The sequence below is a fragment of the Grammomys surdaster genome, unplaced genomic scaffold (genome assembly GCF_004785775.1).
Source record: "Grammomys surdaster isolate TR1022 unplaced genomic scaffold, NIH_TR_1.0 124525, whole genome shotgun sequence".
Taxonomy (NCBI): domain Eukaryota; kingdom Metazoa; phylum Chordata; class Mammalia; order Rodentia; family Muridae; genus Grammomys; species Grammomys surdaster.
In genome coordinates, this window is record NW_021619512.1 from 434,306 (window position 1) to 458,822 (window position 24,517).

The window sequence follows — 24,517 nt, forward strand, 5'->3', positions numbered from 1 at the left end:
TCACTCTTCATCTCCCATTCCACTGTAAGCAAACATAAACCACTTTTCTCAGTTACTGTTTCTAGATAAATTGTTGTAGCAATGGAAAGGTAATTAACAATGTAGGAAGCCTTGACTGAGGCTCATGACTAGTTTCTTAGTTCATTTTTCAGCTTCATTTTAGGACAGCTTCCTCACAGTCTCAAGATTTCCCTGACCTTTTACCCTAAATTCAGAGGTGAGATTCCTTACAAGAAGTACAATATACTCTTATCATCTACTTCTGGAAATTCTTATTTCAAATGACTAAACTCCAATGTACTCACATTTACTCAGAGAAAAGTATAGGAAGGACTGTATCATTTCTGAAGACATTAGTCTTGACAATTGAATTTTAGCCTGCATTTCAGCCTTGATATGCTCTTTATTGATAGATTGAATTCTCTGAGGATGGCACAATCTGTTCCTTTATGAATAAGGCTTTGTCTTTAAATATTGTACTCAAAGCATAAGTGAAAATATTTTATGAAACATATTTATCCCACCCTAATCTATAGACTTAGTTTTAAAGCAAGTGACAAATGCAAAAAACTTGTAGAAGTACCTGATTTAGATTTTTTAAAGCTTTTTAATTTCAAAATATAAACACTATAAAATCAAGATATGCAACAAGATGCAAAAGAAAAAAAAAAGACCTACAAAGAATAAGCACCGTTTCCTAGAGCAAAAAGCTGGCTTTTATCAGTTGAGTGACATTTTTTCCATAGTTGGAATGGGATCTTATCTGTATAAACAACGGTGGTGTCCAAGTCTCCATAACAAGAATTCATGCAGTTTCATAAGGGAAGCAGGACTGAGTGGTTGTTTCTCACTTCCCAGACTTGATGACCTTGAAGAAGATAGTAATAACATCAGATCAGTCTCGGTGGAGCTGGTCACACACTTCCCCTATTTATTCACACTATCTTGTCTCTATGAGCCACTGCTATTTTTTTTTCCATCATCACTTGTCTACTGTAATGATTTTTTGCCCCTGCAGTCACATTTTTTTCTTTGGCTCGAGACTACAAAGGCACGTTCTTCACTCTAAGCCAGCATGGATGAAGGTGGAAGAGAATGATAGATCATGGAGCAATGAGAGAGAAGAACGTACAGTACCTAAAGGCAAGGCCTTGAATGAATGCTTGCATTGGGCAGGAGGGCAGGAAGAATTTACAAAAGATACCCCCCAAACAGCTGCTGTGGGAGGGTTTAGAATGTTGACTGATGGTCCCAAGAACTAGGGCTCTCTAAGAACATTACAATGTGATTGAGGTCAGCCCCTGTATTTCATTTGTTAGTCCTATAATCTTAGCTTCACTTTAATATACAGAATGTGCTGCATGGATGTGTTTGTCAGGGTGACAAGAACATGGATTCTGGCAGCTTTGTGGACTAATTTGATCTGGGCATTCTTGGAAGTTTAGATGAGCTGTTGTGAGTTCTGCTTATGAGTCTTAGTGATGTACATTAATTCTATGTTGTAGATGAAGACCTTTAGTCAATTTGAAAAGAAAACATGAAGCCAGAATTTGAAATACATCTCTTACTCAAAGCCACATTCTTATTGTATAATCTCTCTGCTTGGTTAAAGTTAATACTTTTATTACTTAACTTAAAACAAAATAAAACAAAACAACCCTGGCTGTTTTGGAATTGGGTTGGCTTAGAACTCACTATGCAAACCAGGCTAGTCCCTAACTCAAATATACCAGTCTGCTTCAGTCTCCTAAATGGTGGAATTAAAGGTGTGAACCACCATATCCATCCCATAACATAATGGAGTTTAAGAAACTTTCTGAATTCCCTTTTTCTATTATTGAAAGTGTCATATTCTTAAAGAATGGAAAGGAGACGTTTGCATATATTAACTAGGAAGCTTACTTTTTTTCCATTTCTTGAATATTTTATGCTATAGCAACAGCTGAATTTCAGTATAATATTAAAATCATGATCTTTGGAAGTCAGATGTTCCCCTAGCACACACATTTGCATGTTACTGTGTCTTGTAGATCTCAGCTGTACGTTATCTTCATCTGAGGTCAATTCAAAGCACGAATCTAAGCTTGTCTCCAGGATTACAATCAACACTGGTCAGTTGTCCATAGACCACCACTTCCATCATCCCTGCATTATGTCCTATTTCATAGCAAATGCAGTCCCTCTTTTCTTCTTCCTGCAAAATAAATTAATACTCATCCTGTGAGAAATGGCCAGACATTGTCACATCTATCAGCATTGAGGGATATTTGCAGAATCTTGCTGCTAGCAAGAAAAATGGAGCTATAGATTGAGATACATGGCAGCAAAGCAGATTCTGGGTTTCAAATCCTGATTTCTAAACTTTTTTTCAAGCTTTTCTTATTGTAGCCTGTGATGATCAGTCTTGTTTGTCAGCTTGACCACACAAGAAATCAATTAAAACACAAACATCTGTATGCACAGGTAAAGGGTTATCTTTGATTGGATCATTTGAGGTGGGAAGACTAACCCGAATTCTGTATCAGATACCAGATAACTGGGATGAAAAGATGTACTCTCAAGAATTCTTCAATTATTTTTCCATTTCATTATCTCTATTTATAGACTAAGAGATTAAGCAGCCTTTCTTTATCTGTTAAATTTCTTTCTCTTATCATTTAAAGCAGAGGTCATTCTCTCAACTACCTCTTTGGCTAAAAGTGAAGAATAGAAGACAGTGAACCCTTCAGTGATGCGGTGATCAGAAACCAAGTTTCTGGACCACCTGCATTTTGGGGCAGATGGATGTATTTTAATTTGTATTTTGGATGTTTCAGGCTGTATCCTGTCTTAGAATATCAAATCTCAAATTTTCCATCAAATTCTCACTAATATAGGAGGTGAATAACTCAAAGAAACGAAATTTTAGTGTTACAAATGTTGATGAATTTGCACAGTCTATGAATGTCTATGAATGACCACAATTTCTTGTCAGATGTCTTAAGCAATTTTCATCATGATACCCCAGTCTGCAACATGGATCAAGTTTGCCTTGAATTCTGGCATGCAGCAAATTGACCAATAGCATCTACCAAACTAAGATTGAAAATTAGAGATCGCAGAAGAAATTTTACCAAATAATACATTGACTTACCTTACTTACAATAAACACTCCATTCAAAAATATTCCTCTGTTTTTTTTGAGCAAAGGTAGTTGATTTTAGCTGTTGCATTGGCTCTTTGCTTCAGTGTAGTTGGGATATTCATTGGTTGGTCATCATTTACCTCTAACACACTGGTTGCACTGTGTATATTTATGAACCCATTGCGACCAACATAGTCTGAGATGGTAAGGACCTTGTTTGGGACGAACTTCTTCTTCGGGACAATATCAAACACCTTCACTCTGAAGAATTTTGTTTCTGTAGCCACTGTGGCATGGAATATCTTCTTCTCTCCTCTCATGTCATATGCAAATGGTTCTGTTGCTTTTAACACCATCACTTGTTTGGAACCTTGCTGCTGACCATCTTCCTCAGAAGCTTCTCTGGGTACATTCTTCAGTCTTGGTCTCTGCATAGAATGTCCACAGCAAAAATGATACAATTTAGACATAATTGGGTAGAGTGAGAAAAAAATCTGAATAATAGCTGGCATGATATAACTTAGTTCATAGAAGAAATAGAGACTTAGGTAATAATTTCAGCTTAGTAGATAATTTTATACTTAGCAGGTAATTTCATACTTAGTAGTCAAGGCTATTATATGTAGATTTCTCTAGTGTGGACAAATAAAGCCAAGGTAACTTAAATAGTAGCTCACAGTATGACATCAGCATCTGATAAACAATGTACAAGACTTAAGGAATGACTATCCTACACTTTTGTTAGACATGAAAAAGTTTCAGTTACAGGTGTTTTCAGTATGTTTTGCAGGTACAGAAAAGCCTGGAAACAACCTAAAACCAAACCACACAGGGTTATACTCATGCAGTGCTTCAGATCACAAAATCTTCTATACCTACATTGAGTGCATTATTGGCAGTTCAACATGTATTAATTATGTTAGATATTTAAAAAATTGTTTCCTGAGAATGAGTGCAAGAATGTTTACATGTGTATGAGTGACAGAGAATAGAGGACAAGCTGTGCTGTCAGTATTTGCTTTTCACAACATCTGAGACAGGTCTTTTCTTGTTCACTGTGGTGTATGCCAGGTGGACTGGCCTGTGAGCTGCTGGGAATCTTGGCTGTCTGCCTCTGATCCCTCCTTTGGAGCACACTGGTTATAGACATGATTGCTATACTATCTGGGTTTTACTTGGTGTGTTCTTAGTTTTTGTCAACTTGATAGAAACTAAAATGACCAGAAAGAACCTAGACTGAACCTAGACTGAGAAGTTGCCTCCAATAGATTGGCTTGGCAGCAAGGCTATAGGGGCATTTTGTTGTTGTTGTTGTTAATGATTGATGTGGGAAGACCTAGAAGTTCTCTCTGAATGGTGCCATCTTAGGCATATGTATTATATATGAAAGCAAGCTGAGAAAGCAAGGGAGAGCAAGCTAATAAGCAGTATTCCTTTTTGGTCTCTGTTTCAGTTCCTGCCTTCAGGTTCCTGCCTTGAATTTCCCTCAATGAAGGAAGCTTAAGCTGAAATAAACTCTTTCTTTCCCAAGTTTCTTTTGTTCACAATGTTTTATCACAAAAAAAGAAAGAAGGCTAGGACATGGATGAATGAGCTCATCCAAGGTTGCAATAATGTCTGACATTATATTGTGAAAACAGAAAGTTACTTTAGCTGGTGTTGCTGGAGCAACTCCAAGTGCCTGGGCAGTGCTGGATGCTGTTCCTGGAGACACTTGAAGGGTTAAAATTCTGCTGGATGATCTTGGTGGAGTTTCGAGGGGCTGGATGATGCTTGGTAACGTTGCTCGTTGCTCGAGATCTGCTGCAGGTCTGATCACTGCTGGCTGCTACTGTTGGAGATATTCGAATGGCTTGATCTCTTCTGGAAGTAGTTGCTAAAGATAGTTGGGCTATACGGGAAGGAGTTGGAAAGCATTTGAGAAGTCAGGAGGCTGAGGCTGTTGCTGCAGACACCTGAGAAATCAGATTCTGGCAAACATGTAAGATGGTTCTGTAGTCCCCTGAGGTATTTGCTACAACAGTACAGTATTTCTGGTGGCAGCTGTTTACATTAAAGTCTTTTAACTGATCATCTAAAAACTCTAGGAAAATTAAACTGCTCCCTATGATCTATTGCTATCAAAATGATGTCATAATGGCATACCCTCCTAAGGAGGAAAAAATATTTATTTAACTGAGGTTTTGATATAAACATTGATAATATGGCAAGTGATTTAATTACATGAAGTGATTGTAGAATCCGAAGTTTGTATATGTTTGCTTTCCCCTCTTTCAGTGACCAACATCTCTTTCTCTTGATAACAGTTGATTTTCATCCTTCATTGTGTTGAAGACTGTACCCAAACTCTTGTGCATGCCAAGCTGCTCTCTCCTCTCCTACTTATTCCAAACACCCTCCCTTAGTCATGGTTTTCAGAGTTGGATGAAGCACCATAATTTTTGAAACAAGAGACTCAAGATTCTTGAGAACAGCATCCTTTAAATGAAGATTAGGGGTAGGATTGCTTTACACTGGTTCAAACATTTCATTTACATCACTCTTCTGTTATCATCTCTGTGGTGATTGGAGAGCAAGTCTATATTTCAAAACTCCAAGTTGAGTTTCAGTGTCCTTTATCAGGCTTTAGAAAGTTATGTTTTTAAACTGACTACTCTTTAAAAAGTGTCTAAAGAAAAAATAATGATTCATCCTGTTTTATATTTGTTTACTGTGCTTGTTTGGGTGGATGTACCATTGTGGCCATGCAAAAGTCACTGTCATCTTGTGGAAGTTGGTTATCTCAGTCTATCCTGTGGGATTTGTGAATTGAACATGGGTCATTAGCATGGCAGCAAGCACCTTTACTTGCTGAGCCATATTGCCTGCCTGAGTAATGATTTTGTATTTCCATCACAGAGAGTTACATAACACAAGTTAAAGTATGCAGTAGCTGAGATACATGAATTATCAGTAAAAATTAATTAATTTAATTAAATTAATTACTTTAAATATCAATTTTTACTAGGTCCTATGACTAGATAGTCAGGTAAATATTCACTCAGTGGTAAAATGGGGAAGGACCTTAGTAGATTTTCCATGGGGATCTTAGCCACCATAGCTGTGAGCTAGGTGTACTCCTCCCTGATTCTGGTTCTGCATCTTCATTTGTGGTAGACATAGGTTGGGAAGTGCTGGGTTCTTCTCAATTTTGTCTTTTTTGCTGTAGTTTTTCTTTTCTCTGTCTGTTTCTTTTTAGCTGATGCAGGAGAGAAAAGACAGTAAACACAGCGAATTGGTCTAAAAGAATTGAAGTACATCCTTTGCCCTTAGCTCCGGCTTGTCTCACTGTGCTTACTTCCTTCTGTTAGAGAAGTTTCATGTGCCCACATAGTGGCCAAAATTATCAATCCAGGCACAGGACAGCCTCAAGGTTTTCCTTGTTCTCTCCAAGGGAAGTTGGTACAGTTTTCTCATCCTGGGGACTTCTATGTCTATCAGTCAATCCCTGCCCCAACCCTCTTATCCTACAGTCTATTTTTAAGAATTTAAAATTTAGGTCTGGAGAGATGTTTCAGTGGGTAAAGCCCTTGCTCTCAAGCATGAAAACCTGAATTCAGATATCTGGTGACAACTAAAGTTGACCATCTAGAGCTTTTATGCTGAGTAAGCATATTTGCCTGTTGAACTGAAAATGAGAGCCTCAGGTTCAGTAAGAGACTTTTTCTCAAAAGCAGCGTAGAGTTCAATAGAGGAACTCACCCAGTGTTGACCACTGGCCTCCAAATGCTCCTATGATAATAACCATTGCCAAATAATCCTCTGTAGATGGTCACTAAGAAATAGAAAATCATTGAAAGAAATGATCTGATTGGTGATATGACAAAATGCTGCCGTTTACCTTGACTTTCTACCTTTGTTTCTGTTTGGTTTGAATCTATTAATTTGATTATTGCTTGTTTGTTGATTCTGATATAGAGTCTAGCTACATAGCTATAGGCTGTCCTTAAACTGAATATCTCTCTGCTTCAGCCTCCTGAGTACTGGGACCAGAGATGGGACTATTTATGCCCAAATTAATCGTGCTTTTTCGTTTGTTTGTTTAAAGACTACTTCTTGTCACTGAGAGGTAGGCTTTCATGTAATTATTGACTAAATTTTTTTTGTATAACAGTTAATGTTGAGTGTCTTAATGGAACATTAACATTAATTATCTTAAATATTTTAAAATAAAAATCCATAACTTTATTTTATAATTTTCTCATCTTTCTACAGTAGTGAGAAGTCTCATCTCACAAGAGCTTCTGTGTTTTTATTTCTCAGAATGCCCCCAAAGATATCCAACCCCAAACACATCAAAATTCTTTGCAAGAGGGAAATTTTGTAAGATGTAAATATTTTGACACCTGGAATGTTGCCATTCTGTACATCCCGAGGCACACACTTAATAGGTCGTGTCAGTTATGATCAGTGTGGGGTGAGTGCATGTTTGGAAGCACTGAAGAAAGGGTGGCATCCAGGGTGCTCCCCTGTTACCTTTTGCCTTTTCTTTTTTTGAGTTTATTAGCAATGTCTCCAAGTTCTGGAATCTCCTTATACAGTTCTATCAGTTGGTCCACTTACTCCTTAAATATCCTGGGAAGCCTCATATGATCTGTCTTTGTATTTATGTTTCTTTATTCTTAATATGAGAGGCCTGAGAATCTACAGGCTTCCTGCACTTGTCCTGCTTTGTGATGTAGTTAATTAGTTTCACGGCTATTCATTCATTTCTTTCAGTCTGCTGCCTATGATAACTTTTAAGAAGGAAAACAAGATGAGGCTTTGCCTTCTGGAATGTTCCAGAATTTCTGAAAGAACATTATCTTATGAGTCTGGATCTGAGTAGCCATTTGTGTACTTTCTGGGTGATTCAGCATCTGGATGGATTCCAAATTAGCTTAAATCTGTAAATACTGTATGTTAGGAATTATGTTCTGAATATCTTTTGTATATTTGGAATGATACATTTTCTGGGTCTATTCATTGCTTTTCTTTTGAGAAAAATTATAAGCATCATGTGACTGAAAAGGCCCAGATGATGAAGGGAAAATGCACCCAAAGATACTTGGTAGTTAAGATCATTTGAAGATATTGAAGAAGATGAATGTTCTGTAAACCTTCAGACGTGAAGACTACTGTCTTACAGTTTCTACTGCTGTGATAAAACATTGACCGGGAGAGCAACAATACCAACCAACCACAGCTCCCAGGGTCCTAACCACTAGCCTGGGAGCACTTATGGAGGGATCCAGGGCTTCAGCTGAATATGTAAGAGTAGAGGGCCCTGCCGGGCACAGGTGGAAGATGAGATCCTTGACCTCATGAAGGCTGGACGCCCCAGGGGGTGGGAATTTTGAGGGTGGGGAAGTGGGAGTGGGGGGGTAGGTGGGGGTTACATCCACAGAGAAGAAGGAGGAGGGGTAAGGGGATGGGGGGTTCCCGGGTGGGTGGGGGATGGGGTAAGGGGATAACATATGAAATGTAAATAAAATATCCAATAAAAAAAATAACAAAAAAAAAAACATTGACCAAAAGCTACTTGGGGAGGAAAGGGTTACAGCCTCCAGTTTCTTGCCTTAAAATGCTGTCCTGATTTCCTTTAATGATATACTGTAGTATACAAGTATACGACAAAATAAACTCTTTCCTCCTCATGCCACAGAGGGATGCTGCTTACAGGTTTGCTCTGCATGGCTTGTTCAGTGTGCTTTCTTATAGCACCCAGGACCACCAGTCCAGGGATGGCACTTCTTACAGTGAACTGGGCCCTCCACATCGATCAAGAAAACTCCACACAGGCATGCCCACAAGCCAGTCTGGTAGACCCATTTTCTCAATTCATATTGTTTTACAAAACTACTCTATTTTGTGCCAAGCAGGTATGAAAGTAGTCACTACAACTAGATCACCTGCCAAGATTTGAGGACAAGGTCAGAGCTCATTCTCAACAGCAAATTTGCTTTAAACAAGAGTGGGTATATTTTATACACTACTGTTCCATGATGTGATAAACCATAGAGCTTTAAAAATACAAAACTTTGATTTCTTTCATGACTTGTGACAAAACACAGCTCCAAAAGATAACGATATGTGACATGTTGGCAGGTGTGAGTAATTTGTATGCATCCCACTTACATGGGAACCATCATGTTTTGCTTGACATACTGTCTTGATTTGGTGGTAATGAGCCCAATCTCAATGAAGTTCCCAGTAATATCATATTTAGGAACTAGGCATTAATATCCTTCTGCAGATAACACATTCTGGATAGGAAAATATACTCCTGCTGGTATAAAGAGGTACCTTCAAATTAGCACGAATTAAAAACAAAAATGAAACAAAGCATGCAGCTAGTATCTTAACCCAGAGAAAATGATAAGCCTGAAAGATATAGTCTGATACTGCCAGCCTCAGTAGTTTCAAAAGCCAAAACCATAAAAAACAGATATTAGAATTAATTGTGAGGAATATGTAAAGTTGGACTAAACTAAACAGAAACACAAACTTTACTTGTCTTTCCTCTGGATTACATGTGAAACCCTGATGAAAGTGTAGAAAAACAGGAAGGACAGATGGCTGGTGGAGCAATGGAAAGGATGTAAAGGTTCACTAACAATTTCATTTAAATTATAAGACACAGCTATAAAGAAAAGGCAAGAAGGAAAATACAGAAGTGTCACAAATGAAATAACTATAGCAAGAACTAGAAAATAACAGTATTATTAGCTTGAATATAAATGTCATAGTCAGTTAAGTAAAAGCTTTTGTTAAGTTTTATTTAAGATATTAGCTATAGTTAAGTCAATGATAACCAAGCTATAATCTGTAGAACCACAGAGGGTAGTTATGGAGTAAAAGACTTGAGCTGTTGTTCTCAACCTTGTTGTTGTTGATACTGCAACTCTTTAATACAGTTAGTTCCTTGTGTGGTGACCTGAGCAAAGCTCATATAAACTCACAGACTGAAGCAACATGCACAGGGCCCACATGGATCTAAATTAGGTTACATGCTTACATTATGGCTTCCCATTTAATTTTTTTCTTTTGATTCTTGAGTTTGCAAATTAGTAGGCCTCTGATTCTTGTGCCTTCTTTTGGGCTTTTCCTTCTGTTTGTTTGTCTTGTTCAACTTTGATGTGATAGCTTTTGTTTTACCTTACAATACTTAATTTTACTGTATTTTTTTAAATGAATGAAAACCTAGCAAGTAAAGCAAAGCTTAATAACTGAATTGTCATTTATACCTGCTAGGCAATGGAAAAATCAATGTAGTGACACCGTACACATCAGTCATTCTAGGCCAGGCTTCATTTCATGCTCAGGAGTAGGTGACCAACATATAATGGACTCCACAGTGTGTGTGTGTGTGTGTGTGTGCTTGTGTGTGTGTATGCATGTGTATAACGATTCTATTTGCTTACAGTTTGGTGGTTTGTTTTCTCTTTGGATATTGTTGTATTTTGTTTTCTTATTATGGGAGTTTGGTTCTATAAGGTTTTTGGTGTTTTTGAGAAAGAACTTAAAGTTGGGTAGGTAAAGAGGGACAGAGGTTCTAAAAGGATTTGGGGAGTGGAAGAATTATAAAAATATATTTAAATTTAAAATTATTTTAAATAATAAAAATATAACCTAATACAAATTGATATATAACCATATATTATTAATACATATTCGCTGGAGGGAGATTTTTAAAAAAATTTTTTTTTCAAGACAGGGTTTCTCTGTGTATCCCTGGCTGTCCTGGAACTTACTCTGTAGACCAGGCTGGCCTTGAACTCAGAAATCTACCTGCCTCTGCCTCCCAAGTGCTGGGGAAATTTTTAAATCAAATTATTTTATATTGTAACTAAAGAAAAGTCATTTCACATTTCATCCATATTAGATTTAACATTGGTTTAAAATATTATAAAATGTTAACATTCCTACAAATACTTGATTTATCAAATGATAACAGTAAAGACCAGAATGTCATTGGTATATTTAGAAGTGCATCTCTATTGAGGCTCTGCCAGAGCCTGACCAATACAGATGATGATGCTCGCAGCCAATCATCAGACTGAGCATGGGGACCCCAATGGAGGAATTAGGGGAAGGATTGAAGGAGCTGAAGGGCTTTGCAATCCCATGAGAAGAACAACAATATCGACCAACCAGACCCTTCAGAGCTCCCAGGGACTAAAACAGCAACCAAAGAGTACAAATAGAGAGACCCACGGCTCCAGTTGCAAATGTAACAGAGGATGGCCTTATATGGCATTAATGGGAGGAGACCCATGGTCCTGTGGAGGCTAGATGCCCCAGTGTAGGGGAATTCCAGGGTGGTGAGGCAGGAGTGGGTGGGTAGGTGGGTGGGGGAGCACCCTCATAGAAGCAGGGGGAGGGGAAATTGGATAGGAGATTTGTGCAGGAGAAACTGGGAAGGGGATAACCTTTGAAATGAATATAAATAAAATAACCAATGAAAATAATAAATAAAAACGAAGTACATCTCTTGATGGCTAACTGAAACAAAGAGGCAAACTCTTTTGTAGTGATTTGGAAAGTTTAGTACCATAAACGATAAACTTAGTGAGACTGGTCCAATGTTCACAGATCTCTGAAATCAATACTTAAGAGCTTCTATTCAAGTACACACAAAGTCCTCTGTCATGGTACATATATTCTTCAAAACGTTCTATAAGTGTGCCAGATACATGTGTTGCTAATTAACTTTCCATCACTCCCTTACATCTTACTATTAGAGAACCAAAAGGAAAACAAAATAGACCAAACAATTAACTTTCCACATGATAGAAATTAACAATAACAGAAATACTACCTTTAGAGAAGTGTGAAGAAGAGAACACAGAATGTGCTAGGGAAGCTGTTAAACCATTGTGTGTTTATATATTATGAACCTGAGAAACTTCCTATTACACATAGTGCTTGGATACTAGAAAATTCCATTTTATGTCCAGAGGCACTTTTCATTCATGATAATATTTCATGTCACTATCTTGGCTTTTACACACTCACTCACCCACAACCCCCAGGTAACCATGAACTCCCTATCCGAGATAATTAAAGCCTTCATATTAGCCACTTACTCAGATTTATACTTAGAAAGTTCACTAGACAATCTAAAATATGCAACTGCTTTATCCTTAGCTCATTCCTCTGTGGTGGACTAAAGATGTCTGCCATCTTTTGGAGTGAATGATGCTATTCCAGATGGTGTGGGCTCACTGCTGAGTACAGCAGGCACCAGATCTGCACCCCCTCCTCCACAAGAGCCAGCAAAGGTCTTTTCTCTGTTGTTTTCACAGATGTAGCTAATATCTACAGAAAACTGGTAGAACTAACATTGCTGGAAGTTTCTCTGGAGATGTGAATCTTTTGAGATCTTCTACAGGGTAGGAGTCAAGGCTTCTCCACTCCTCTTCCTCCTCTTTTGTATTTCCTCTTCTTAAAGTTTGTTGGGGGTTGGGGGAGTTGGTGTGTGTGTGTGTGTGTGTGTGTAAGAAGATAAACCAATAAATCTCTTGGGAACTCGAGAATGTAATCTACAGAAATTCTCAGGTTAGATGCCCTCCATGGACTGAGGACTGCTGAGTGTCTCAGCCTGTGTTGTTTTGTGGGCAGAAGAGCAAGTTCTCCTCTCAGCAGTGTGCATAGCTTTTGATTTCCTCAGAGACTGAAACTCAACAGTTTCTTCCTGTATATCTTTTAGTTACCATAAGAAAGTCAGAGACCGTTACACTCCAATGATGCGTTTTGTTTTTCTTTCAAATATTACAGATACAAGATCCAAATATAAAAGCTCTATATCCAAGAAGCTCATGAGTCACTAGGAATGTACTTTTTTTTGAATAAAGATGAACTCCCCAAAAGGCAAAGCTATGTCTCCAGGCCACTTCTTTCTTTTTGGCTCAGGATGTAGGTAGCAGCAGGAGAACTTGGCAATTGCCAGCTGCTCTAGAATGGATTTCAAAAAAAAAAATATCTGAGATGAAGTCACATTTAGTGTAAATGCTTCATGCAGCAGTCAGTCCTTTACTGGTTCCTTGGACTTTGCAGTGGATAATGTTTTTAGAAATACACAACTCCAACCTCAAGTAAACAAAAAAGATTTTGTCATTAGCCTTTCTCTTTGTCTGTCTGTCTGTCTGTCTGTCTGTCTGTATATATTTATTTTTAAAGACAGAGTCTCACTGTGTGACATTGGTCAGCCTGGCACTCACTCTGTACACTAGGCCCAATTTAAGTTTAAATCTTTTAACAAACTTTGGAAAATCGTGTTCTTTAACTGATGATTACCTTAGTTAAGAACTTTTAAAAACATGCAAGCATCATTTGGAATTACATTACAGTGAAGTATTTCTGAAGCAATATAGATGACTAGAAACTGTGAATTTGCTGACACTAGACCCTATTTTCACTAGTTACTTAGATTACATAAAATATTAATTATTCTCAAAAAGGAAAGAAGGGGAAGGGAAGTCAGAGAGAAGCTTTTCTCTTGCGAGCTCAGCCACTTGATTTGTACTGACAGTGTCTCTGGGGTTGATTCTGGTTCCAGCCCTTTATTCATGGTGGATATAGGTGGAAATACATCTTTCTTTTCTTGGCCAATGTAGTTTTTCCTTTTTCTTTCTTCGTCTTTTTAAGTGGTGTAGTAAAGAAAGCACAGGGAACCAGGAAGTTGATCCTACTGTTTCCGCTCAGCTCCTGCTGATGTCTCAGTGTACTTGCCTACTTCTGCTGGAGAAGCCCAACAGAACCACGAGGTAGCCACAGGTACCAAGCCGGGGACAAGCTCTGTGGACAGTCTTCATATGGATCATTCCAAATTACAGCAACAGAGAAAGAAATTATGGTTTAATTTGTGATGTGGCAAAGTGGTGATGTTAGACTTGGACTTCTTATTCCTCTTGTTGTTGTCGTTTTTTGGTATTTGATGCAGGTTCTGACAATGTAGCCCAGGCTGGTCTCAAAATGGAACTCTCCCTGCTCTAGCCTCCTGAGTGCATGGATCACAGGTGTGTATACAATGCCTAATTTTATCATGTTTTCTTTAGTACCAATTGGCTTTATAAAAGGGACTTGCTCATATCTCTGAGATACAGTTTTACTTTATTATTATTATTAAATATTCTCACACATTTACCACCAGGATGAACATTAATAATGGAATTAAATACTAATTAAGCTTGAGTATTAATGTATTTAAATAAATTTTAATGAACTTTTTTTAAATTAATTTTTTAAAATATGCTAATAATATTAAATTTTCTTTTTCTTTATCATTTTCCTCCTCCAATTTTTTTAGATTTAATTTTTATTATTTTAGGTACATTAATGTTTTTTCCTGAATGTATATCTGTGTACCACATGGATGCCTGGTGACCAAGGAGGTGGTAAAGCTTCATGTGGACAAAGCTGATAATCAAACCTGGGTCCTTTGAAAGAGTACTAAGTACTCTTAACAACTGAACCAACTCTTTAGCCCATAATATTCATTTTTATTTGAAAACTTCACACATTTATGTGATTCATTCTGGCTCTCTAAGTCCAAGAACCGCTGAAGGAAGATTGCAGGCTCAAATAGTATGCAGGCAAAGAGCATTTATTTTGCCGAAATTTCTAACTTGTCAGTGTCAGCATCCATACAAAATGAAAACAACCCAGAGAGGAGCTCACAGGCCTTTTTTATGCAGGGCTGGAGGAAATTTCTAGAACTGTTATACAACCTCTGACATGATTGGCTAGAACTGCAGCAGTGACATTAGCACAATTTTGATTGGTTTTATTATTTTTGGTGAGGCCTTGAGGAATCTAGGAACTGACACAGTTCTGGGCTCATTTTTTCTTTCAGCTAGACAGACATTCCAGGAAATGACTCAGCTCTGAGCTTATACTTCCATTTGATTCAAATTTCAACCCTCCTGAAGACATCAATCTCAAATACATTAGAGTTATTGTAAGAAAGAAGTTCTTGAGTATGAACTAACTGGAGAGTGTGGATGGTCTATCACTGTGCTCCCTGTTATCTTTTGCCTTCTTTAAGTTTTTCAGCAAGATCGTTAAGCTCCCCTATGAGCTCACACACTTCTATCAGTTTGTCTAGTCTAGCTTTTTTGATGGAGGAACTTATCCTCCATCAGGTCAGCCAGCTGAATCCTGTCATAATCATTTTGCATTTTTAAGTTACTTTTATTTTGTTTCTTAGTAAGGAAGACTTGGTTGTTCTAGCCTGATAGTCGTCTATGCCCTCCAATCCATAGAAGAACAATTTTTTTTAGTCCACTCACCATTTCTCAAATTATGGATGAGCCTAAAAGATAAAAATGGATACAGGATTTCACACACACACACACACACACACACACACACACACACACACAATCAACTCCCCAAACAGGATATTCTTGTGTAAGTGAATGATCTAAAGCTTCTATTCCATAGTGTTGTCCATGAGTATGCCTGTGAAAAAGAGAGTTAAATACAAACTTAGCACTGGGAAAATTAAGTATGGAACTAATCTGTTGATAAACAAGTGTAGAAATTCTTTCCTAGTAATACCTGACTTATGTCTGTCATTGTTTGTGGTAGGAGAATATGTAAAATTCTGCATTCACTGTATTGTTTAGAGTTGTGAGTATTAAAATCCTGGATACTTCTTTTATCCCTTATTGGCACTAGAACCTGTTCCTGGATGTATGTTTGATTTTTCTGTTCTCTTGGCCAAAGTGCAAAGGGTCTGCGTCCTCTTGCCCTGTACTGGAATCCTGATTGACAGCTTCACCACGGCCCTTGCTCACTTCCTGTTTCTTAAACAGTTCTCTTTATAATCCTGTATTCTTTGATATGTTTACTCTGCTCTATGAGCATTCTGTGCTCCTGTGACTGTCATGCTGAACATCTGTGTACTTTTTAGTGTCAGGTTACAACATTTGCTAAAGGGACGTTGTATCAATAGTTGTTTTTTTTTCTTTTAGGCTTGATTTCCTTCGATGATTTAATTTGATAATAGAGACAGATTTTTATCCACAAGTCACTTTTAAATCCTGCTAAAGTCCTGCATCTATTGTAAAGTGCATAAGATTGAAAAGATTTGAATTGTTTTGTGACTTGTGACAAGTATATCCAAAATATAGTTGGATGTGTGATGGCAAGAAGCTATGGATACTTTTTATGAATCTGAATTACATATTCATGTTTTGTTGTAGCGATATTATTATGGTTTGCCATAATGATTGTATTCAGAATATGTGAGTTCAGCTGCCAAATTTTGGATAGTAGAATATCTTCAGCTCCACTGGTATAAACAGGTGCTGGAAGTAAACATAATTCAAATCTAGTCTTAGTAGTTTATTTATTATTATTTTCTATTGGTTATTTTATTTATTTAAATTTCAAATTATATCCCCCTTCCCAGTTTCCCCTCCATAAATCCCCCATCCCATCTTCCCTCCCATTGCTTGTATGAGGGTGCTCCTCCACCCACTCATTCCTGCCCCACTCACTAGTATTCCCCTACACTGGAGCATCTAGCCTCAACAGGACAAAGGGCCTCCCCTCCCATTGATGCCAGATAAGGCAATCTTCTGCTGCATATGCAGCTGGAGTCATGGGTCCCTCCATATGTATTGTTTGGTTGGTGGTTTAGTCCCTGGGAGCTCTGATGGGGGAAGGTCTGGTTGGTTGATTTTGTGGTTCTTCCTATGCAGTTGCAAACCCCTCCAGCTCCTTCAGTTTTTTTCCCCTAACTCCTCCATTGGGGTCCCCATGCTCAGTCTGATGGTTGGCTGCGAGCATCTGAGCATCCACATCTGTTTTGGTCAGACTGTAGCAGAGCCTGTCAGAGGACAACTATACTAGGCTCCTGTCACCAAGATAGTCTTGGCATCGGCAATAGTGTCTGGGTTTGGTGTCTACAGATGGGGATGATCCCTAGGTGGGGTGGCCTTTGATTGACCTTTACTTCAGTCTCTGCTCCACTCTCTGTCTCTGAATTTCCATTAGACAGGAGCAATTCTGGGATAATATTTTTTGAGATGGGAGAGTGACCCCATCCCTCAACCGAGACCTGTGCCTAATCACTGAATATTGTCTCTACAGGTTCTATTTCCCCTTTGTTGGCTATGTTGGCTAATGTCATCCTTGTTGGGTCCTGGGAAGTTCTTGCTTCTCTGGCATCTGGGACTTTCTAGTGGCTACTCCCGGTTCCCCATCGTCCATTGGTACACACTTCCATTCAATTTCTGACCCTTTGTATTTCTCCTGCCTTCTCTGTCTCCTCCTATACTTGATCCTTTCCTTCCCTCCCCTTTCTCCCTTCCAGGTCTCTGCCACCCTCTACCTCCCATCATTATTTTGTTCCCCATTCTAAGTAGGACTGAAGCTCAAGAAAAAGGATGACCAAAGTGTGGATGCTTTAGTCTTAGTAGTTTTAACGATAAGACCCACATAGAAACAGACTTGAAAGTATAGGAAGGAAACAATGAGCAAATCTGAGACATACTTTCAAACCACAGGATGATCAGAGTGGAAACCAAGCCTGCTTAGCTGTGCCTCTGCTTCAGAAGCGAAGCCCTGGTCTAAGAAAGGGGAAACAGGAAGAATATCAACATGATTGACAGACAGGAAGAAGGGCATAAGTCCTAATTTATTTACCTTTAAATGTAAGAAAGAAATACCACAAAGCAATAAAAGGAAAGCAAAGCATAACAAAACAAACCAGAAAAATTATAGTGTTATCAGTCTATGCGTGGAGCATCTAGATAGCCACTGAAATTTAACTTTTATTAACTCCTAAAGACATGCATCTGTATGTTGTTTGTAAAACATTCCTTAGTGGTGAAATAATTTAAAAACTAATTACTTAACACAATAATTTCTTTGAAAGGCTAGATTATTTATAGTAATGTAGTTTCAAATAGAGCTCAGGAAAAGGTTTTCAATAGCTATCACAGACTTATAGAGTTGTACTTTCTAAAACAAGACAATATTTTGGACTATGGATTCATTCAGTAAAATAGTACATTGTGTTTCTTATAACTCAGGGTCATTCACCCCTCATAAAACAGTGTCCTGAATTATATCTTGTCACATATATGCACAAATAAATACACACCCACTCAAGTATGTACATAATGTACAATCCATTTGTATATGAGAGAGCACACATAAACTGTAATTTGAAAGAGCTATAAGAAAAAACAGATACTGATTTATGGTTGATTTTGTATTGTGTCTCTCAGTTTCTAAATGGACAAAATGAAAATATCTGCAAAGAGAAATTTTAACAATATAACTGAGAAGATTTTTCTAATGTGGGAACAGCACTCAAATAAACACTTAAAATGCTTTGTTCAAGTACACAATATTCCACAAGTAGGTAATAGAAATGTGCTTCAAATTAACTCCCTCTTCCCCATGTCTTAATGTAAGAAAATATAAACATAAACTGACAAACCAAAACAGAAAAATCTCCAGATGATGTAAGTTCCCTCACAATGCTTGAAACACTGCTTTCATACCTGGAGTAGAAGGGTGTGAAACAGGTTGTTAAATGTGCTCATGAAATGCAAATGACTTTGGGCTAGGACAGGGAAGTTGGCTCAGATATTTTGGTCTCCCCGATAAGTCCTTAGAAACAGTGATCACAGGAGTGTTCACATAATTGTGTTTAATGCCTTGCTTGTTTTTTGACTATTTGTATTTATTGTCTTGCTTGTTCCTTGACTATTTGCAGCTATTGTATTGCTAGACCCTCAACCTAGAACTGACTTTAATAATGCATATAAGTAAAATGGTATAAAAGTGAAAAGGAGGAGGGGGATGGGATAGCGGGTTCTAGGGAGGGGAAATGGGGAAAGGGGATGACATCTAAAATGTAAATAAATAAAATATCCAATCAAAATTTATTTTAAAAATAACTCAACCATCAATCAACATTTTAAAAACTGTGCTCCTGAAATCATTAAAACATTGTTTGTTTGAGTAGCTGTTTGTGGATCAGAGGCATTTTCTACTGCACATGCCCATCGCCTTGCATGCTGTGTAATATTGGAACCCTAGAAAGAGTGCAGCTCCATGTCCAGATGTGCTTTTGACTAAATACTGTTTCATGATAATTCTTTCATGTCATTATCCTATGTTTTACCACAGCCAAGAGGTTCCTTTGTATTCACTAGCCAAGCAATCCAAAGGTGTGTTCTCATGTTTTATTTACTCATACTTAGACTTATAAAGATTGTTTTACTATAAGACACAATGAAAACGCATTTGTGTTGGCCCAGGCTGCAGTAAGGATGGGATTAAGATGTTTGCCATCTTCCCTAGTAAAGCATCACAGTATTGCTGCTGGGGGTTTGCTACCCAGAGTGCAGCCCAGATCCGTCCACTCTCTCCTGAAGGAACAATGGTGTCCCCTGTGCCATTGAGGGTTTCTTAGAGCAGGAACAGGGCTCACATCCCTAGGGATTTCTTTAGCGTGTCCAGATCGTAGTTCATCTGTAAGGCAAGAAACAGGGTTAGTTTCATTTGAGTAAGAAGATAAATGAATAATATCCAGTTTCTCAGAAACAGGACAGGGATTTTGCAATCTCTAAACTTCCAAAAAAAAAAAAAACCATGAAATATTTTAAGAGATGGGAAGAATGACATTGATTAGTCATTTCACTTCAAGTAGAGCAACCCTGAGTGTCTTGTACTGTGCTCTTCCTGGGAGAGGAGAGTTGCAAAAGCTGCTTCTGTTGTTCTTAGCTTTCAATTTCCCCAGTTAGCAAGATTTGATGATTTCCTGCCTAGATACACTTTACTTACTATGAAAAGCTAAGGCCTCCTATGCAGTTGTTTTTCTTATACCTCTCCATAGGTACATTTTCCAACCTTAAACCTTCATGTCCAACAGACTTAACCTTGGGTTACTAAGAATTACATTCTTTTAAATAAAGGCAACATCAGAAGGGAAAGTGTGCATCCCTAGATATTTTTCCTTCTTTCCCACTCAGGGTGGATGTAGCAGGAGAATTCAGCAGATGCCTATTGCCACCAAGAACTGAATATATTTCCTGCAGAGAAGAACGTATGTCGTACAGTTACTTTCCATTTAAATTCTCCCTAAACCATTCTCTCACTTATTAATAATTCTCCCAGCCTAAAAATAACCTGAGAAGGATATTACACACATGCACATCTACTGACGAATAAATAAATGGGAAAGGATTTGGAATTAGATGCCCTCTGGACAAAAGCTAAACTGCTTTCCTTTAGCAGTTTAGTGATGTAGCAGTTGGTGAATAAGTTAATGCTTCGTTAGTATTTCTGCACTATTTATGGATATTTAAGGAGGGATAAGCCCAGTGGGTAGAGTATGCCTATGCAATGAAACCCTGGAAGACTTCACTTCTGTGACTGAGCTCTTAGTGTTTGTCACATCAGGAACCTGAAATGACCTTTGACTGACAGTGTTTTTCTGTGAAGGAGAAGGAAGAATCTCCAGTGTTTATGTAACTTGAGACACAGAAAAAATGGCACCAGAAAGTGGGTGGTGGTGAGGTCATCTCAGCCAATCTACAAGACAGATCATATTCTTGTGGTGTTACTGTTCAGGGTCTTAGGGTCACGTGCTTTACCTGGATGGGCATGCAAGAAATTTTTCCAAATCTGGTCTTTGGCAGCTCTTGTACCCTCTGATTTTGACAGAAAAAGTAGCAGATTAGAAGGAGTAGCTACAAATGGTGCTTTTTAGTGCTGCAATTTGCCTACATGTCTTGGTTATCAGGGCCCTGTAGCTCTTGGGGAGACAGTCCTAAGCCATTCTTACTCTTCGCTCTTCTACTTTTAACAACTCTTGAAGGCTTAGCAACTCAGGCTTAGCAACACTTACCCTGGAATGATAGCTTCATGGTTGTAGTAGGTTTCTATATGGCTTTTCAAAAAGGTCTTTCATGTTATTTGCTGTTCCCTCTATTCCTTATTTCGACCTGCTCCCTGTCGCTTACCCATTTACCCCTATTCTTGTTCCCCCTTTATATTTTTGTAATACTATGCCATATTTATTCTTCCTTGGAAGATCTTCCCCATCCCCCTGGTCCCTTATTAGCTATCCAACCACTGTGGTTATTCTAAACAAAAATATACATACCAAAGGTTAAAAGGTAACATTTACATGTAAGAGAAAACATGCAATGTCTCTCTTTCTGGGGTACCTTAACTCACTCAGAATGATTGTTTCTAGTTCTAGCTATTTACCTTCAAATTTAAAAATTACATTTTTTCTTAACAGGTAAATAATATTCTACTGTGTAAATACTTCATATCTTCATTTCACTTCATCAGGTGATGGACTGTTTCCACTTTGACTATCACTAATAGAACAGCAACGAGCATCGATGAGGAAGTATCTTTGTGGAATAATATAGTGTCCTTTGGTATATGCCCAAGAGTGTTATAGCTTGGTCTTATGGAAAAAAAACACTATATTCAGCTTTTTGAGGAAAGTACACATTAATTTCCATAGTGTGTATACTCCCACCAGAAACAAAACAGTTTTGCTCCTTCCTAGCCAGCATTACTGTCATTTGCCTTTATTATTCTTTGGCATTCTGAAAAAACACACACACACACACACACACACACACACACACACACACATAAAAAAATCAGGATAGCTTGAAAAATCCTGAGTTAGAAAAGAACTGCTAGAGGCATCACCACACACAATTTTCACTTGCACTGCAGAGCTATAGTAATAAAAGAACAACGTGGCATTGGTACAAAAACAAACATACTGATCAATGGAATTAAATGGAAAACCTAGACATAAGTTCTATAAGCACCTTAGTTTTTGTTTTGTTTTGTTTGTTTGTTTGTTTAAGTAAAGAGGACAGAAATACACTCTGGATAAAAAGACACTATATTCTCCTTTTGGTGCTTGTCAAACTGGATGTCTGCATATAGAAGAATGCAAATAAGTTCACACTTACTACCCTGTACAAAACTCAACTCCAAATGAATTGAAGACCTCAACATTAAAACAGGTACATTGAACCCGATAGAAGAGAAAGTGGGACATAATCTTGAATTCATTGGCACAGGAAAAATACTTTCTAAACAAAATACCAGGAGCACAAACAGTAAGATCAACAACTAATAAATGAGATTTCCCAAGTGATAGAGAGCTAATATCCAATATATATATATATATGGAACTCAAGAACCTAGACCTCAAAAAACAATTAACTCAATTAAAACTGGGCACAGAGCTAAACCGAGAATTCTCAATAAAGAAAACTCAAGTGGCTGACATATCAGAGAGAAATGTTAGCTATCAGAGAAATGCAATATCAGAGTAGTTTTAATATCCATCATCCTGATAGCTTGTAATGTTTCTCCAACAGCTGTGTTTCATTACTTGAGATTCCTCTTTATGCATTTATATCCCATTTTAATAGAGGTATTTTTTCTTATGATGTTCAGATTTTTAGTTCATTGTATATTCTGCATTCTAACCTTCTGTCAGATACTTGATCGTTAGAAAATTTTCCTACCCTGTAGGCTAAGAATAATGGCAGCCTTTGCTCAAGATTTGCACATCATAATGTATCATTTATTAACTGTTGATCTTAAGGCCTGTGCTATCAGGGATCATTCAGAAAGTCCTTGTACCAATGACTACAAGCCCATTCCTCACTTTCTCTTGTATCAGATTTAGGATATCTTGCCTTATCTTGAAATTTTTGATGCATTTGGAATTGATTTTTTGTGTAAAGAGAAGGATATGGACCTATTTTTATTCGATGTCTACATATACCTATTCAATTTGACCAGTACCATTGAAAGTTCGGTACTTTCTCCTATGTATATTTTTCTTTTTTATTTTTGTAAAATAATCAAGTGTCCTTTGATGATACAAGAAAGGAGGAGAGAAAGGAAGGCACAGTTAGCCAATGTGTATTTCAGTCAAGTATGTTGACTCTGTAATGCCTGGCAAAGAGAAGTTTTTTGAGTCATCAGAGAATCATGAAGGGATGGAGATGGGCTATCAGGAATGACTGAATGGGGTTGATTCTTTTTTCATGTTACCAGCATGACCTTTACTACCAAACTAAGCTGAAAAATGGAATGAAAAGACAGACAGACAGACAGACAGAAGATACCTTAGTGAATCCTTTCATTTGGATTAAGCTCATATTTCTATAAAGGTTTCTACAGAACAGTTTCTCTCAGGATCACATAGTGATCCTAAGTTACTTACTAATAACATCTAGAAAAGGATTTGTGTAAAGTTGTTACAGTGTGCATCACATACACGTGAAATTTCTTGTTTGCACCAATCATTGAAGTCTTTCCACTAGGTGATGAGAAAGTGCTCTTGCTCTGGCTTACATGGAAATGATTCCCAGTTCATGTAGATTCTTCAAATTTTATGACAGAAAATAGAAGCCTGATATAAAGTATTTGAAATAAAATTATTGAAGCTGCACCTTTGAGAGCTGAAGACATGACTTAAAATTATGCAGTTTTCTCAATTTATATATACAGTGTTCTAAACAGCCAGCATTGATATAAGGGTTTCTGGCTGCCTAAGTCACTGGCATTCTTTTTGCTCATAGTAGTCCCAATTAAAGAGGAGAGCCCAATACCTGCTCACTAAGTTCCTAGCTCTGAGTCATTGGAATTAAGAGCAACTCACTGTAAAAAAGCTGCTTCTCTGACTAAGGCTGAGAGTAGTACTAATCTGTGGATAGAAACATGAAGATTTTAAAGGGAAACTGACAATACATTATATGGTTCCTCTCTAGGGCCTACTGGCCTCCAGGTGACAGGTTTTGAATTTTCTGTTGTGTAGCAAGCCTCAACTCCAGACTGAAAGCAATTGGTTACCACTGTAATGATCATGCCATCATTGTGCTGGGCATTCTACTTTTTCTTTTGTCCAAAAGTCACAGGAGAAACTGATAACAATGTCACTGGTCGTTCTCTTCACTTTGAGTGGCAAAATTAATGGCAGGAGAGAAGGGAAGGCCTTATGCAAACATTATAGGGACTGTTATATAACAGTTTCCCCCCACATCAAAATCTTTCACCTTAGAGGAAAGCTTGTTAAGACACAGGGTGTTAAAAAGGATGTAGAACAGCAGGGTATTCTAAGAATGGGTGAAGCTTCCCATTCTGCCTGGAGGATCATTAAGATCAAGATGTGAACAACTTAGAGACTTCAGGAAGTCCTGGAAACCAGATATACTAGTGTCCTCTCTCTCCCAAGATGTATAGGCTGTCAGGCATGTTGATAGAAACCCTAGGACAAGCTAAATAAGCCTAGAAAATTGGAGACGAACCAAGCTGTCTGGAAAAGGCTTAGAGCCACTGAATTTCCCAAGG

General features: G+C 37.8%; 1 pseudogene; it reads right to left on the minus strand.

The window, feature by feature from the left end:
- Window positions 1-24,517, minus strand: part of LOC114636558 — a 26,263-nt pseudogene continuing 1,746 nt past the window's right edge.